Below are 20,025 nucleotides of genomic sequence, written 5' to 3'. Positions count from 1 at the left end.
AAAAGGGATTGTAATTGATGGCCATGTGTGTGTGTGTGTGTGTGTGTGTGTGTGTGTGTGTGTGTGTGTGTGTGTGTGTGTGTGTGTGTGTGTGTATGTGTAAATACTTGGTTCCTGCATCCCAGAGTAATTATGGTGTAAAGGATGCAAATGATCTTAATAACAGGACCATAATCACATGAGTCATGCTCTATTTATATGATCATTTATTTCCATGTTTTGTTGACTGACAGTACATTTATTATTTGGCCCTGAATAAACTAGCCAGTATAAAGCCTGTAACTTTACTGTTTATATTTTAATTATGAATATGTTTTAACTTAGCTTGTTTATACAATTATATGTTGTGAAATTCATTTTGCTGGGCTATAGCAGTTTGTCTAGTACTTAGTGCATATGAGTAAGGTTATGAGCTGTTAATAAGCTGCTTAATGTAGTATCATGCTTGATTTCCTCAGCCTTCATTTGTCTACTGAATCCGACCAGACAGTGCTCCTTGGCTGCCCTTGAAAAGGGACATTTGGATCCAGTGGGCTGCCCCAGGATGTTAGCAAACGCATTACACATTGCTTTTGAATTGCTAAACCCTTCATATAGCTGCTAATTAGTGCTATATTGTATGCTGTTTGATGAATCCCGGCACATCTCTTGTAGCATAATAGGTTGCCAAAAGTATTTTCACTAAATCTGAGTTTCAAAAGAAGAGAAGTTTGCTGTTTCTCATGATAAATCTGTTTTTTGATGTAAAGTGTTTGTTTTGTTTTAAAAAAAAATGATTGTCAGTGTTTTTGCTACAAAAATTGAAATATAATGCTTAAATGAAATCCAAATGTCTGTGATAATTGTAAAAGTAAAGAACAAAATAGTGTACACTGACAGGTTTAAACATTTTTTTGTGGTACTTGGGAAGACAGACAATGGGATATTGTTACAGCTATTGGGTAGCTTGTTCATTTTCCTGCAAAGGACCCCATTTGACTGCAGTCCACCTCTGTTGACTCTGGAGACATATGCTACAATGATAAGGCATTATCTGCCCTTGAAGTAGGTCAGGCCAGTACTGAGTAATGTCAGACGGGATAACTATTCTTAATGGCAGGAAAGATTTAAAGAGTTAAAACTGACATTGGCAACCTCCAAACACTCAATCCCACACAGTTTGCTTTTGTCAAGGGGAGGTCATGCCTGTTAAATTTGGTTGACTTCTTTCAGACAGTCACCAAAGCCATGGACGAGGAGAAGACGGTGCACACCACCTAACTTGACCTGCCCAAAGCCTTCAATACTATTCACCACTCAGGTAAAATAGACATACTCTCTCAACTAGGCATCAATCCATATGTTACCATATGGGTAGCAAACTGGCTCACTGATAGAACTCACCTAGTCAAAATAGGGGAAGCCACCTCAAGCAGTAGATCCGTAATGAGCAGTGTACCCCAGGGATTGGTCATGGGGCTTCTGTTGTTTGGGATATACTTTTCTGAGGTGCAGGCCAAAATCAGTGGGCTATAGCTGATCAGGTTTGTAGATGACTGCAAGCTGGGTGCTGTCATCAATTACCCTAGTGATGTGGAGATCTTCCAAGAGGGTCTCACTAAAACAAATGACTGCTGCCAGAAGCATGGCCTCAAACTGAATGCCAAAAAAATTCATCATCATCCCCTTTGAGGAGAGTGACGTCCCCACAAATCATCACATTAATAATAAGGTCCTAAGCATGCAATCAGTCGTGAGGGACTTGGGCACTCAGGTTGACAGCAAACTGAAATTTGACCACCATACTGCCTCCATTGTATGGAAAGCATTCTACATGGCCCACCTTATTAGTAAGGGTATCTCATCCAGGGACAAGGTGGTCATAACATTCTTGTATTCTTCCTTATAAGACCCATCACTGAGTACAATGCCCCTTTCGGCATGTACCTCAGAAAGCACATGCAGCAGCTGGAGAGACCACAGAGGTTCCTCACCAAGAGGATCCAGTGTCACAAACATTTACCCTACACAGATAGGCTAAAGGCCCTGTCCCTCTACTCAGTCTCCTACAGATTCCTCGGAGGTGACTTCTGTCTGGCATACAAATCAATCTCAGATTCCACTTTGATGGGACTGCTGCATATCCACAAGCTCCACTCTAGCAACCTGAACGGGCAACCTCAACCTGGTCTGTGACATCAATAGGACTTGTTGGAGGGACAGATTTGTGTCCCAGAGACTCTCCCTTCTGTGGAATAGACTCCCTGTCCACATCAAGCAGAGCACCTCATTAACCATTTTTAAGCACAAACTGGACAACTGGATGGGGAACAGAAAATACACCCCCGGGATTCCACCTGTGTCCCTGCTGGACATAGACATCAGGTACTGACTTGTTAAACATGAGATAAATTCTTGGCTAGGCTTGTAAGGGCCTCAGGGTCAATAGCCTAGTAACTTCCTATGATCCTATGATCTTATGAGATGCTGATGGCTTGCAAGCATGTAAGCCCACCCAAACAAATGCAGTATGTGGCATGCAATAATACATCTGAATCTTGTATGACTTATGGGTTGTTGAACAAAAGCTGCTGCAACATCTATATTTTATTTAGTTGTTTTGCTTTATTCATTGTACTAAAGAATTAATTACTTAATTTTCAGTCCTTACTTGTGATATATATACACTAAACATTCCATTTAGTACTACATTTTTGCAATACCTTCTTCACAGCCTCCAGCAATTGTGAAGAGGTTGACATATTTATTGGGGAATGATCGGAATCATCTGATCTTCAGCAACCATAATGCATTTGTGTATTTTATTGTGATATGGTCTTCTCTACAAAGTTGGATTATAAAGGATTTCTGTGTTTAGTTATAAGCTGATTTATTAATGAGCTGCTTCCTGTGCCAAGGGTACAAGGTTTGAATCTTTCCACCTCTGTTTACCTACCGTGTGACCTTGAGTATGTCACTTAACCAAACAGTGCTTTGGGGCAGTACAGAATTTAGGCTAGGCTCCTTAATAATCTACTTCACTGCATGCCTAGTAACATACTATGAACCTGTGGTTGTCTTTTGCCAGCCATTCCCTGCTGTATAGCTAATCTTATTCAGGAAATATTATAGCAATATAATCAGCACAGCATGTTTTTTAATGCAACATAGACCACGTATTCTTAAGCAGGCACTGCATTTGTAGATGACGCACTGAAATGCAGATAAAACAGCATCAACAGCATCAGAGCAAACTGTTTGAATACAATTATTTGCTATGGTACCAAGACAGTATTGTTGTACCTTCTTCACAATGTGCCAAAGTACAGAAATAAATGCATGAATGACACAAAGGCCTAACTAAATGTTATGAGCAAGCCAATATGTCTGCATACTGGCCCAATATCAACATGGACACTGCAAAGTTTCTGCAGTGTGTCAGTTTTGCATAATACCTAAACCATCCCAGAGGACAGAACCATTACTAGCAACTCCTTCACCACAAGGTGCTGGATAGAAATAGCTGCTGACCTGAGTATATTTGAGGGAAAGAGCTACATTGTAGTAGTGGACTATTATTATAGAGATATTAAATATGCTGACCACTAACAGTCAACAAATGTTTGCCGTATTAAAGATAATGTTTACCAGCTACGGCATATCCAATGAACTAATTGTCATTATATCAAGCCTGGCTAAATCTCTTCTAGAATGTGTAAAATCTATTAACCAGCTACTGTTTCATTTCCCCTGACTTCCCCAGGGATTTATTCTAACCTGTTGAACATGTTTATTCTTGTTTGCTTATGTATTCTTTCTCAAAATTATAATTGTAACATGTTTTAATGTTTCTGTTTATCTTGGAGCTTTTCTCCCCAGGCCTCTGCTGAAAATGGACATGCATCCAGTCGGACTATCCCGATCAACAAATGTAAAATAAACTAAAATAAAATAAAAAATAATCACAGATAATGCTGCACAGTTTATATCCACAGAGTTCCAGAAATTTGCTGAGGAATATAATTTCATACATACTTTGTCAAGTCTTCAGTATCTATGTACCAGCTGAGCTGCTGAGAGACTGATTCAAACTGCTAAAATCATTCTTCACCAACCTGATCCTGACAAAGGTCTCATGTCTCATTGTCTGAAAGAATACAACACAGACAGCCCAGTGAATTACAGCACACTGGTTATTTAAAGACAGCACTCCACAAAGTAAAACATAAACGCGTATATCCACAAGTACGCTTTCGTCTATACAGACTTCCTCAGATGCATAGATGAATGTATCTCACAAGCAGCAGTTTAAATACTTCTAAATAAATAAATAAATGATGCCCCTCCAATCACAGTGCAACTAATTAAAATCAAAATGACCACTAGAGGGAGTTTTATCATTGTAAAAAGATTTTAGTGACTTTTTTTATTACATTTTTTATACACACAGAATTTTACCCACTGTTTTAAGTACACAATTTTGTGTTTTAAATGTGTATTTATTTATATATTACATGATTTTTATGGGATACATTTTATTCTGTCACATTCTATTTTGTTACAATTTGACATTTTCATTAGTTGCACTGTGATTGGAGTTTTTGTTTTACTTTGTGGAGTGCTGTCTCTGAATAAACCAGTGTGCTGTAATTCATTGGGCTGTCTGCACTGTACTCTTACAGTTTATAGTCTTTTCTACAGCACTTGCTTCCATTATCTGTGCTTATGTCTCATTGTGTTACTCCATTCCATGCTCCTGGAGTAAGCCCTGCATAGCTAATGCTTAGAAGATAAATCAACATTGATTTACCTATGCTGGAATCTAAACTTAAACCACAGATTATTTTGTTGGAATCTGTCATGAAAAATTAGCAAAAAGCAAAAGATTCTTGCAAGCATTTTTATGAGAGACAGTATTCCACCTGACTTCTGCCTGTTCCTCAACCAGGTCAAACACTGCGGCTAAAGCTTGAACTGGAGAAAAACTGGGTGACAACTGATATTGCAGTACAAAAAATGAATAAACTGCAGTCTTAAATGCTCCAAAAAGATGACTATGCAGTGTGACAGGTAACCAGCGAGATATCCAGACCTTTCCTGAGGAGCCATACCCAGTTGTTTCAACAATGGATGATGAGGTCCAGTTCTGTCAAAGCCCTACATCAACCAACTATTCAAGATAAATGTGGAAGTTCCAAGTCTGAAGCAAGGTAAGCAGAAATATCACAAACCTAAATGCTCCATGGACTGGTCTGGTAAGTAGCACTGGGAAAGTCTTAGAAAGTTTTAATTGTTTGTCTAACCCTCGTTCCTCTACAGGATATTGTCTAGTAGTGTAAATGACCAGCTACGGCTATGAAGTGTGCCAGCCTAAGCATCATTGTGAATGCAACTGTTTCCATTGACAGATGACTGTTTTTATTTCTTTTCTATTCTTTAGTTTTAAAAATAGTTCATAAAGTATCTTTCTTTCAGTAGATAATTGCCTTACTACCTCAGATGCTGCTTTGTTGAAATTTGTATACATTTTTCAAATTAATTATTAATGCATCTGTATTAAATTCAAGTATGTTAAATATGTGTATCCTAGTTCAAATTCCTTGAGAAAGCTTTTCTCCTGTGGAGGGGGGGGGGGTTGTTGATTAAAACACTGAGTATAGCTCTAAATGCAAGTATGCATGTATGTGAATATGTTAAAAAGTTGTACCATTAAGACTGTTCAACACCCATACATAGAGAGTTTTGCAGAGAGTTCTGTGTTGCCATTTTGTATGAAATAAAAGGTTCATCATAATCTTGAATGTCTATGTCTAGTTCCATTACTAATAGCACAGAAAAGCAGAATTGGGCACCACTGTGTGCATCATCACAGTATATGCATGTGCAATGTGTGCATGTGTGTGTGTGTGTGTGTGTGTGTGTGTGTGTGTGTGTGTGTGTGTGTGTGTGTGTGTGTGTGTGTGTGTGTGTTAACTGTGCACCATTTGAAAGGTACTCCAGATATTTCCAGCAGTATTCTATTTTCCTTTCTCTTTCATACTCAAGTTATACTTTCTAGTTTATGCCATTTATCAGGGTCCCCAACATCACAATGCAACAGTTACAAATGCATAAGCTCAAGCCAAGCATCCAACAGATTGATTTTTGTAGCACAGACATTCAGACCTTTACATTGCCTGCTGTCTGCAAAGTGTAAAATGGCAAGGATCCATATCTGCATACATTCCCACTTCCACAGGAGTCCCAGAGAGATTAATCCTTGGCCCTCTATTATTCGATATTTTTATCAATAACCTACATTCATCTTCTTGTGAGGGTACCTAGATTCAATATGCAGATGACTCTTCCATCATCTGCTCTTCAAACACCTTAGCTCACCTTCAAGAAATCACTCAATAAGCTGTCATCTCCATTGAAACCTGGTTTGCAAGAGTACAGCTCCTATGCACCACTCCATAAAAATAAACTCCTTCTCTTTACTTAAGGTTACCACATGTCCCTCTTTATGTGGGACAGTCCCCCTTTGGGCAGTTGTGTCCTGCAAAAAAATCTAAAAAATAGCAAATGTCCGGAGATTTTAGGACAAAAATATTTCATAAGTTTTCTTTAATATTTGCATAAAATGGTTATCTTGTATCTGAAACACCTATATGTTATATGAAATAGCATAAGCAACTTAAATGCTCCAAGAGTAAACTTTTATTTTGGCAAAAACGTGAAGCTCTGTCCTTTGCACAGGCCATGGGTATGTTTTGTCCTGCAAAATCTCACGTTTCTCCAAAAAATGTCCCACTTTGGACATTTGAAAAGGTGGCACCCCTATCTTTACTACAAAAACTCACACATCTAACAAAGCATCTTTCAAAATCTTTTCGGCAAAAGGGACTGAAATTGAATTAGTCCACCATATCCAACTATTAGGAATCATAATAGGTGATAGTCTTAAATTTGGCCTCCACATCCAAAGCAATAGCAAAACAAAACATCAAAAACTAGGCATGCTATACAGAAACAAACATTTTCTAAGTACATGTACAAAAATTATTCTAACCAAAACCTACCTTCTTCCCTCCCTACTCTATGGAGCACCAGTTTCTAACCAATTTACAATCCTTCATAAAGAAAACAAACTTGAAAGCTGCTACAACAAAATTGCCAAGTTTGCTGCTAATTCATTCTCCTTTACCCATCACTGTAAAGCACTGCATACCCTTAAATGGCTGGAGCTCCCCCTCCACCTCTCCTATTTTCAGCTTATAACAGTACATAAAATCATGCACAAACCATTAGCCTTTCCAGCTCTTACCCCATTAATCAACATACATTTCCCTAAAAGAACTCTTAGATCAGAAGACAAATAACTTCTCACCATAAATAAACCAAATAAATTCCATGAACAAAGCCTATACTCATACTCAGTAGCAAAATAATGGAACCCCATACCTCTAACAACCAGAACTATTTTTAACTTACCTTTAAATGCTCCCTAAAATAATACTTTACAAAATCATGATCCTGCTCCTGCACCAATCCTGGCTGAACTTACTCACTACACGTCACTCACTCCCTTCAAACAAAGTCCCACCTCACAACCCTCTCCAACCTCCTAATCCACTCCTTTTTTTCTTTGTTTTTCCCACTAACTTACATTATCCACTTCATCTCTTTAGACCTTTCCTCTGCCTCTTTCTCTTTCCTCCCTACTCACCTAAGCTGCCTGATGACACACTATCCTGCACTCTTTTTATAATCTCATTTCCGCTCCATTCTTACTTCCTTCTATAACCCTAATATGAACACCCTCTCTCATGCTAAGACATCACTCAGTTTCCCCTCACTGTCACCAATCACATAATCTTTAATATCTCTTTAAATATCTTGTTAGAATTGTCTCAGGTCTCATTTATCTCATACTAATCTATGTAAAACATAATATGACTAATGAGTTTTTCTTCACATATTTTCGACAACTAATGTTATTATTTTTCATGGCATTCTACTATGAAACATGTTTTTGTTTTTCTCATGACAACATTTTTTCACTCTTGTGTTTTGCACATGATACTTTCTGATTTAAAATATCTGTACTTGATTTTTGAAAGATTGTGATTGTAGAGCTTTTCTCCTTGGGCCTCCACTGAAAATGGGCACTTTCTGGCCCAGACCCATTTGGACTTTTCCCAGTAAACCAATGTCAAATACATAAACGAATAAATAATAAATTATTAAATAAATAAATAAGCAGATATCCATTTTCATTATATGTTAGTCATTTCTATGAAAGAGCAGAATGCTTTTTTTTTTAAACAGCAATAACCAAAGCAAATTGGTAATGAAACCAAAGCTTAATACTTTATTTCTCTCACAAATACATTTACTGTAAACACTGTAGTGCAAAAATGTTTGCTCTATTTTTCTCCTTTTGCATACCTTCCAGCTAACCTTCAACTAGTTGATGTTGCTCCAACTAGTCCTAACTTAGTGACCCCAGTTACTACCCCGGGGGCTGTGAAGGGAATGTGGAAACACATAGTCAATCAACCCACCAGCACAAAATATGGTGTATTTCTTCACCAGGGTTCATTATGCCCTAACTGATTAGAGCTGCTTGAAGCCCTTACATTACCAAAATAAAAAAGCAAGTAATTGCACCTAACTCAAAACTGACTCTATGGGAGGACCCCTTAGGGTATTCCTGGTATGTTACAGAAGTAGATTATCAGACTTTACTTCCACACGGATACTATTGCTACCTAGTTGTTCCCCAGGGTGGTTTTGAACCTAAGTCTACCATATGGTAATGTTGCGCCTTAACCTCTGTGCTGTCAGACCAGGGTACATTACCAAATGTGGTGTCATTAAGCTCCAGCACCCCATATCAAATTAAATGGTTATCTGCTATGAAATGATAGCACAACCAAAATTGGCAGAGTAGTGGCATATCACAGGCAGAAACCTCATCGTACCTGACAGAATAGGTTAGCCAATGACTGCTACTCCTTCCCACATCTCTAGCACAGCACTTATAGATCTCAAGCCACTAATCAAATTCAAATAATCTGAGTCACAGTCAGGGTGCCAAATATTTGTTGTTTTACTTTGCATGCCTCAGGAAGTATGATGCACAATTTTATTATTAATTATTAGAATTTTTTGCCCTCCCCAATCATATCGTAAAGCTTCTTCTTTACCCTTCTGACCCATGGATTCCCTCCCAGACTGGCAGTACTTACGTCGCCTGTTGGGGCATGATTCAACCCAAAGTAAACCATCATCCTTGGGTATTTTTTTTTTATTTATTCTGCCGTACCAAATATACTGCTCACGTGCCTTGTATGCACTGGCATGAATGCAGGCAAGACACAGGAAAAAATTGCCAATGTGCATCCCATTTATTTACTGCAAGTTTGGAGCCCACCACATTCCACTGTGGGCTATACTCCCATCCATCCATCCATCCATCCATCCATCCATCCATCCATCCATCCATCCTTTCTGGACAGACAAGCCAATAAAACTCCTGCTACTTACTCTCCCTGGCTGACTCATCCAGGAATGGTCTCAGTGTGTGAGCTCAGGTCTCTTTGATCATAGCCAGGACTCTATTTCTCTTTGCCAGAGATCCAGTGATGAGTATCTACTGTATACCTATTTTCGATTTAGGAGAGACATACAGAACATGCTCTTCAAGTTTACAGACTGCTATGCTTATTATATGCTGATTTCCAAAAGTTATTTTCAAACTGCATATTAAGTTATTGCATCAGAACATGGAACAAACAGATTTACATAGCTGGCACTACATTATATTATGTCTGACAATGTTGTTGTGTTGTGTCTTTCGGCTTTTCCGGGTTAGGGGTCGCCACAGTGGAACTCCGGTCCACTAATGATTGGCAGTAGATTTTTACGTGCCGAGTTGCCGGCCCTGATGCACAACCTTCAACGAAGGTACGCCCATTCACGCATGTCTCCACACAGAAGACGCTCTAGCTGAGAATCGAACAGGACAACGTCTTACTGTGAGGCGACAACAATGTAAGAGGGCAAAATAAATATTCATTATTTTTCTGATTGGGCAGAGCTATTTTATCACCAAACTGCAATTGTGGTCATTTCTGGGACTGCTGCTGTTTTAGTTATTTACTAACAAATTATGAAGTCTTTATTGAGAGGTGAGAGTAGACCAAACCGCAGATGATAATGTATTAAAATCAACTTTAATATATGTACAATTAGGCCTTTAACATAATGTCATTACCCTAGAGATAATTGAGTGATAGTGGTCTTACACTTAACCCTGTGAAAAGAAAAATTGTACTTTATTTGTTCAAACAGCCTGTAAAAGGTAAGGATTCGTCTTCTTATACTGCCTACAATAACAAGACATTAACAGTGATGTAGCTGACAAACTCAGGCATCTATCTATTCATATTGGCAAAACTACTTCCTTCAAAGATCTTACCCATTTCAAACTAAGAAACAAAACCAAGGCAGAAACCTCCTGGAAAATGAATATTAATAACCAGAAAAACAAGGAGAATGTGAATTGCAGGATCAAAAAAGGCTCCTAAAACTTCAAAACAGTTTAGAAAACTGTATTTAATGAAACAAGTAATAAAATCTAAGATAGAACTCACGCTAAGCACTTTTCCCCTTAGAAGGACTTCATCAGAGCATTAGTTCCTATTACAAAAACATAGTTTAAATACTGATTTCAGCCAATCAAAATGTGACATGAATAATGCAAGAATCAAAGAGCAATTAAATATTAAAACAGTCAATAGTTTGTGTAAAACTAAAAATTCTAAATGCTATTGTAACTAAAAAAATGCATTCAAAATATTTAAAATATTTAGAATGAATAAAATGTGGAATTCACTAACATCAAACCTTAGGAAAGAAGTCCTTTTTTTCAATTTCAAAAGAGATTATATTTGGTGAGAAGAAAACTGTGTAAATAGTTGATGGGCATACAATATGACATTTGCCAAAAGTTTAGATGATTAGTGATAATTATGTAAAGAAAGCATGGACTATATTTATTCCTTAAATCACATTTGAATTCATCTAGGTTTTCTGATACCAGCTCCCACCATTTCTTTCCACCTTATGTCTTCAGTCATCTATATGCTTTGGTACAATCGTACATCTTGTCATTCACCTTTATGTACACCTTGTCATAGGTGCGTGTCACTCTGCTCCATTAGGGACACACCTCTTAAATGTCCAGATTTTCACAGAATGTCCAGATTTTTATCTTATATTTTTGGTCTATTCCTCTTAAAACTTGCAGTTTTCTGGACAATCTCTGGGATGGTCTGAGTAATGACATAAATTTGAGTTTCAGACTTCATATCCTTTAGAAAATATATGCTATCTCAAATCCTAAGTTTATAAAAGCAATATTTAAAATCTGTCCCAATTTTTGGGCCTTTGTCTCGCCCTTATTTCAGGCTTTGTCCAGATTTCTTGCACTAAGAGTTTGAGAGGTATGATTATAGACTAATTGTATACTGCTTTATTATCTCTTAAATCTGCTTACATTGGCCTTTCTGTGCAAATATATTTGCAAATGTATTCATATATTTATTTAATTTGTAAATCTTATACAGTATGATGTGTAATGGTAACAAAATACATATACTGCACAAATGAAATCATGTAAAGCTTCTTGTTATAATATATTGAACATTTCTATCCGGGTATCTTCCATAAATGGAAGCCAGCCCAGCAGTCCTAACATGTAGTAAATGTAAATATCTAGGATGTTGGAATGTTCTGTGAAATAAAATGCTCCTTTGAAGGAGATGTTTCTCAAATAAATTCAGTCCTCAGAACAAAAGATACTGGCAGTAGAAAAATGTTTTCATAGACACAGTGCCTTATAGAATATGCCCCCTCCAATACCCTCAACTAAATACACCCAGAGTAAGCACAAACAAAATGTGTTACTCTATCGATTTCTGTGTGAACTTGCTGATTTCGGTAAAACAGCCCTTTCACTCTTTTGTGTTAAAAGACTTCACATCTCCAGATGTGTAATCCATGAAAGTGACCCACCATTATTCTTCTAAATGTTATGGTATATTCATGAAGAACAGGATGACTTTGGGTTGTACATAAGCTGGCAAACATATCCATAGTGAAGTTTAACTTTTTCTGATTAAGATTTTTGGTTGGCATTCAAAGTGGGAGCCAAACTGTCTGCAGGATGACTTGAACACTGAGCTAATAAACAGTTGCTACAGAGACAGAAGACTATATCTGAGTCAGGGAGTTGTTAGTTCAGAGTTCAGCACATAGCATGCAACAACTGAATATCATGCAGCAGAGCTATACTGTTCATCATTAATTGTATTAGCACACTGAAGACTGCATCTAAAAACAGGGTTCTAACCAAACAGCAGTACACAGGCAGTGCTAGTACTGTTAGCTCAACAATGAATCAATGTACAATGTAGGGATGTATTACAGTTTGCAGGGTGTGCATCAGTGACATAGTGTGTGCTATTTATTTTATCTTCTCGATATGCACTCAGATAATGCACAATAATATACTAGCTTGTAGGGCTCACAGAAGAGAATTTAAAGGAATGGCAGAACACACTGTGGACTACTGAATATAGGCTAATAAAAAGACTATGCAGAAAAGTTCTGATTATATTGACATCCTAGCGAGTTTGTTCAAAGTGCTGATCCATATCGATCTCAGAGTAACCATTTTAACATTATTAGATAGCTGCAGCGTGACACATGCAGCAGAAGCACGGCAGTATAACAGTATGGTGTAGTGAATGTTTAGTGGAACAATCATCATCATCATCATCAACAACCTCCATTTGGTCCCATTTTCTACATGGGGTCGGGGTATCTCATCAGCTGTCTCCATCTCTCAAGATTCAGTGCCACTCTCCTACCTTCTTCGACAGTCATGCCTGACTGTCACAGGTCCTCTTTCACACAATGCATCCCTCTCTCTGCTGGATGCCCTCATTTCCTCTTGCCTTCCTTCTGTCTGTCCCAAATCTTTTTCACAAGATAGTCTACTGGTTTCCTGCATTTGTGCTTGAATGACTGTAATCTGTTCTTTTTTGGCCTTTTCTGCAATTGAAGCTGCTTGGGCTTCTGCTCTGATTCTTCTTCTCTCCCACAGTGTGCATCCTACCACCCATGGCAGGCACTTCATCTCTACCACCGCTAGCTTCCTCAGCTGCTCTGCCTTCACTGTCCAGGTGTTTCTTCCACACAGTAGTGCTTGTTGCACCACTGATTTGCACACCTTCTTTTTCAGCTTCTTTAGAATCCTTCTGTCATACACTATCATTGACACTCTGCAGTAGTTTGCTGCATCTCCTCTGATTTTAGCTTTGACCTCCTTTTTTCAGACTTCCCTGCTCCTCAACCACCCCTCCCAGATACTTGTAGCTGTTAAGTTGTTCCACTATTTTCCCTTCTATCTCAGATTTCAGCTTCCTTTGAATCCTCTGATTTGTGGCCATTACATCTGACTTATCTGTACTCAGTGTTGTTCCATTCTCCTACCTATCCTTTGCTGAGGTTCGTGCTCAGTCTGCCTGTATTGCCACATTGTCTGCATACAGCAACTTTGATTATCTGTCATTGATGACCTCTTCGCTAATGGAGTCCTTCACCAGTATGAACAGCAGTGGTCTCACAGCTGAACCCTGATGTATACCTTCTCCCACTGGGAACCCCCTCAGTAAGACCATACACTATTTGTACTTGAGTCATTGGGTCCTTGTGCATAACCTGCACTAATTTTACCAATGTTTCTGGGACTTGGAACCACTGCAGGGCTGCCCAAAATCAGTTTTTCTTGGAACCTTGTCATATGCTTTTTCAAAATCTAGGAATGTCCATTTGGACTATTTCCTCGTTTTTAGATTGTCCTCGGCTATCTGTCTCACTGCAACCTTGGGGTCAGGTGTGTTACATCCTGATCTGAATCCAAGCTGCTTATCTCCCATCTTACTTTCTACTACTCTGCACATTTGTTTATTAATCACTCCCTCCAGAACTTTCATAGAGTGTGATTAGGAGTTTCATATCTCTGTGCTGCCCACAGTTGTGACTGTCCCCTTTGTGGTTGTACACTGGTACTAGTATGCTTATTCTCCAGTCATCTGGGATACACTTTTCTATCCACATAGACACCAGCTTTTTATATGCATCTTATTTTCATATCTTTCATCCTTGCCCACAAAGCTGTTATATAGTCCTCATACATGCTGTTTTGAGATACTGTCATTCTTCTTCAACAACACCTATTTCCTCTTCTTCCTGAGGTGCTAGTGTCCTGTGTAATTCCTTCAACTCTTGTGATTTCTGTCCAGTCAACTTCCAGTTCTTCAAACTGATCTCTTTTTGTTTTAGAACTTTCTCTGACCACTGTTTGCAGCTAATTGTGGCAACAAGTGGTTTATGCTGTGGGCTGATAGTTTCACTGGGGAAGACGTTGCAATTGCAGATTCTACCTCAGTGCCCTTTCCTTGCTAGGAGAAAGTCTACCTGAACTGCATGTTGGCCACTGTTGTATGTGATCTTGTGACTTTCTCTCTTACTGAGTCATGTGCTGGTCAGCATCAAGCCATGTGCCAAACAAAAGTTTAGATTGGCCTCTCCTTTATTATTTCTGATGCCCCTCCCATGTGGACCCAGGCAGTCCTCGTAGCTGGATTTGTCTGTCCCAATATGTGCATTCACATCGCCCATTATCATCATGTCATCCACTTCCAAATTGTCTCCTGTCAGTGAAACTATATTGAGTGTAGCAATCCTTTGTTGACAGGTTGATTGGTTTTGCATTCAAATTTCACTCAACTGAGCTAGCTCAGATTACCTAAGTTGGGCAACAGGACACCGATTAGCCAGTAGATTATTAACTCAGGGCTGCTGGATTTTATGGTAGGCATACACTGCCCAGTTGAGGCACATAGACCCCTCCCACTGTTAGCAAGAGTCCCTATATTATGGCGTTTATATCACGTTATCAAAAGATGAAAATAGCGAATGCTATTTCATCGACCCCAAAACATCTAAACATAAAAATATCGAACATTCAGAACAGCAAATTTTTTCCCATGGAAAAAATTTGCTGCTCTGAAACACATACATACAACACAAGCACATCAAACAAACAGCAACCACACACATACACTTAAATTCCTACATCTAACGCTACACTAAACTAAACATACACTACTATCTACCCCACTTACCTTAACCCAAACCCTAACCCTAATGTCCGTCACTATCGCACACTCACCTAACCAGCGCCCTAACCCTAACTCACTTAAACCGCCCCTAACCCTAAAGTCTGTCACTATCACACACACACCTAACCCGCGCCCTAACCCTAACTCACTTAACCTGCCCCTAACCCTAACGTTCAAACAATCGCACACTTACCTGAATCCAACCCGTAACTTTCCACCACAGCGCTAAGAATAGCGAAGCCACAGAAACGGCCAACCAAATTCTTTCCCGAGGAAAGAATTTGCTGTCCTGCAGCTTCGCTATTCTTAGCATTTGCTGAATAGTGTTCGATATCAGAACATTCAAAGTTTTAATATTTCGATGTTCTGATATAGACCCATATTATGTTTGAGTAGGCTGAGTCTTTAACCCACTTATCATCAGTATTAAATACCCGTGCCCATTTTTGGTGACATTAGTCAACATAACCAAATCACCTAGAGCCATAGAGCCAATGTTTATACCACTGAGTGGCTAGCCCTGCCACAGTGCAAAATCTGTGATCTGTGTTTTCCTATATAGTTGATACCCAAAGCAGTTTGTCTATACAACTCTTCCCCCAAATAAGCACCATCTAGTGCTGCCCACAATTCCAGTCTTGAATGGATTTGAAATGGAAACACTCAGCATGTTTTTGGGAGGTGGAACCTCCAAAGAGGCACAGGGAGAACATACACACTCCATCAAACCTTCTACCTTGCCCATGGGGGGCAAAGGTCTTAACTATTATCAGAATTGTAATTTTAGAAGTAAATAAAAGACAAAATAGGTGCCTGTTTCATCAATGGGACAATATACTTATCTATCTACCTATCTATCTATCTATCTATCTATCTATCTATCTATCTATCTATCTATCTATCTATCTATCTATTTGTAATCATGGGCTTTAGGTGACAGACACTGCTGATGTGACACCCTGACCCTAAGTACAAAATGGAAAAAGGGGTTTGATACAGTGTGTGTGTGTGTGTGTGTGTGTGTGTGTGTGTGTGTGTGTGTGTGTGTGTGTCTTTGTCTGTATAACGTTTCATGTGTACATTGCTACTGTTTTACTTCTTTGTTTGTCTAGGAAATGCTGGATATGCACAAAGTTTTACAAGAACAATAATAGAATAATTTACTAACGGAGATGAGAGCATAAAATACGTTGGTAAGGAGTATAACATTGTAGGTTAGGTAAAATGACAAGATTGCAAGAATCTATGCCCATTTTTTTCTGAAACAGAAGGTGGAAGTGATAGTGTGAGAAAGGAGTTTGATGATTTAGATTAGGAATGATGACATGAATAGAGAGTCAGTGAAGGGGAGCTAAAACCTGGACTAGCAGTAGCTGGCCGAACTGAAGAGATGTAGTCGTGCTACATGTAAGGTAGTAAGAATGGACTGAAATAATTATATAATTATGGGAAGTGGGATAAAGAGAAAATGATAGGAGGTAGAGGACTAGAGGAAGTACAGGATATTGCATAGAGGATGAAATTGTGATATAGGCAAGAGTGCAAAAGAGAAATATGGTGGGTTAAGTGAGCCACTTAAATGTAATAGATGGGACAGTCAGTTAAGTGGGAATGGAGGTGTCAGGTATAGGGGAATATCCAGCAAGAGGCAAGGTAAGTTTTTAGATTTTTAATGAATACTGACCATCTCTTCTAACTTCTAAGTTCTTAATCTCTTTCCTTTGCATGGCATGGAAATCTCAACCAACCTTTCCAAGCCTCAGCCAAATTTTAACTCAACTCTACATCTCTGCAGTCAGAGTACCTTTGTCTACTGTAGTACTCTCTGTGTCTTTTCCATTCTGGTGAGAGCTCTGGTCTCTACAGTAAGAAGTTACTCATTTGAAAAGGAAGGAACATTTTTTTGAAATTTTGAGAGGTTCCCCACGCATATAGATTTCCAAAAACTTCTTCACAATTCTTGTCTTCCCAGAGGCCTTGAATATGGAATATGCCTCTACATAACTCTCTCCTCATTTCAGGCTGTCTTAAGAGGCCATTTTTTGTGGCCCCTTCCTCACAATACTCAAACGTATGACATACAGTATTTTAATTGCAAGAAAGTAATGACATGTCATGTTACAGACTGAGTGGATTTTTAACTGCAAGTTTCATTCAAGTCTGTGCTCATCCTTGAGAACTTCATACAGGTATTTTGAACCTTTCATTGCTGCCTTAATATACCTCAGTGTATCATTATGCTTAGATTTATGCTATTAGTCTTAGAAGACTTATACAGTAAGACAGACTAGATTATGTTTTGATAATAGTTTTTTATTATTTTAGAAGTAAATAAAATTATAAATAGGTGCCTGTTTTTTTAATGAAAATAAACTAATGATTATTTTATTGAATTAACATAAAAAAATACAAATAAATCCTCTGCAGTGCTTGAAATAAAACACCATAACAAACAAAGCACAGCACTCGCAATTTAGTAACACAGCTTAACACTTTTGTTCCATACGTCATGGAACTTATTAGAACAATGATACATAACTTCCCATTATTTATATAGCACACCAAGCAATTAATACAATAATTAAACAATGGCACCTTAAAATATGTATATATAAAACACAGTTCATTTCCACAAATCTTTTATGAACTTTCTGCCAATAATGAAGCAACTTATTGAAATAAAGTGTACTATTGCTCTCTTAAAATTTATCTGCTCTCATCTCTAATACACTTTGTATTGAGATCTTGTAATAAATTTTGTATTAAAATCTTGTCTTTCAAACCCAACAATATCAGCCAATATAATTCATAGGATTCTAAATTACTATCCCAATTGCCCCCTCTAACACTATTATGCGCCTTTTCCCAAATAAAAAAATGAAAGTGTGTGTCTGTTTCTGTGTGTGCGTAAACGTGTACACAAGACAATGAGTGAGAGATTAGAGACAAGGAAGATAGAGTGCTGACTGTAACAGGCCGTCAGTCAACACAGAGATATAAAACATTTAAATTCTGATAGTATTGGTTGCTTTAATTCTCAGCAATTTACCGCAAATTAAATACAAAGTGCAGCAATGTAGGCAAACTCAGGGCACAGTAAAGAAAGAAAGAGGGAAACATGGAAGGGGGTAGGAAGAGAGCCTTAATACAGCATTTAGTTGTGTTTTTATTTAAATAACAGGCATTGTGAATGAATGAGGATGACTGTGGTTATAGTGTGTGTGTGTGTGTGTGTGTGTGTGTGTGTGTGTGTGTGTGTGTGTGTGTGTGTGTGTGTGTGTGTGTGTGTGAGAGACAGAGTGAGCATGTTTGCTTCTATATATGTGTTTACATCTGTCTGTCTGTATTTTTGAATGTATGTGCTTCTCTATATATGTAAGTATGCTTGTTTATGGTTCTGAATGCATGTGTGTGTTGAATGCATGCATGTGTGTGTGTGTGTGTGTGTGTGTGTGTGTGTGTGTGTGTGTGTGTGTATGTGTGTATAGACATTAAATATTTACATAACTTACTGTATATTATGGAGGCAAAGCACTTCTTTTAACAATAATTGTATACACTCAGCAAGTCTAAAATGTTAGGCAGGGGAAAATATTTTACCTAAAAAAATATAATAATAATAATATAGTAGTAGTAAAATAAATTAATAAACAAAACAATTCAACAGATAGCCACTTCTTTAAGCACGATAATGCCCTCCAGGATGTTATTGTTATTTATTTATCCTGTTTACTACTTTGTTTATTACAAACAACTGCTTGGAAAATTCAAGTTCATGCTGGATCTCTTCAAAGTAACACCTTAATTTATAAATGTGGACTGGCTCCATGTAAACCACATTGACTTCTCCATTTTTGTTATTAAGTCATCAGTATGCTTTTGAGAAGGGACAATGTGGTCGAGAAAAACAAAAAGTCCCCACAAAATGCTTTACTTGTTTTAGATACATCAGGAATCATCGCTGCATTTACTGTTATGTATTCTGGTTTGTGCATCTATTATCTCCTATTATTTTGACTTTTGTTGTTTTGCAATAGTAAAAATAATCATTTGTAGGAGAAGGGGTAGGGGTTTACCTTTTATTTGTAGGATGTTAACCTTTCCTGCAGGTCTTCTTTTGAAAATTCTATATTTTCCAAAGCAACCAGAAAATGGGATTCTCGTTTGGTAATTTTTTTTTTTTTTGACATACTGGATAGTATTTACCTTTTGAAAAACTGCTCTTTTCAACTTACAACTTTGCAAATTCAGTTGGATACCTTTCTCCTTTTTTCCTTTTGTAGTTTTCAATTCTATATTCCATTGACCTGCATGTAAATGCTTATGCTGAGTAAGCAAATGGAAAACAGAAAAATAAATTACTGTTTTTATGATGGGTTAAAAGAATAGCTGATGGGAGACAAGGCAGAGACATACAAATGATGATGACATGTGGTGGCATTTTCATTGCAGAACAATATACGTGTATCATAGGTTTATGTGGTTTTATATCACACTATAATCTTTTAATTTCTGAATATGGTGGGCTGTAGGTGTCAATTAGTAAACAGAAAATTAGAATGTTTGTTTACTGAATTTAGTTAGATTGAGTTTAGCTGTCAATGGTCACATGCAAGTTAAACTTGTATTTTCAATACATTTTAAGCAAAGGAGTTATTAGTTAGGTCCATGGCTGTATCTGAGTACCCCTTCCAAGCAAATGTAGAGGGTAAGGGAGGCCCTTGCCTCAAGTTAGCTCATGCAGAGGGCCCATATCCTGTGGAACTTATTGAATAACACTGGGATAATGGTGGCTGGAGACTTCAAA

This window comes from Protopterus annectens, chromosome 3.part1 (genome assembly GCF_019279795.1).
Source record: "Protopterus annectens isolate FY-2018-M chromosome 3.part1, PAN1.0, whole genome shotgun sequence".
Lineage (NCBI taxonomy): Eukaryota > Metazoa > Chordata > Ceratodontiformes > Protopteridae > Protopterus > Protopterus annectens.
Note: the sequence above shows the minus strand (reverse complement) of the source record.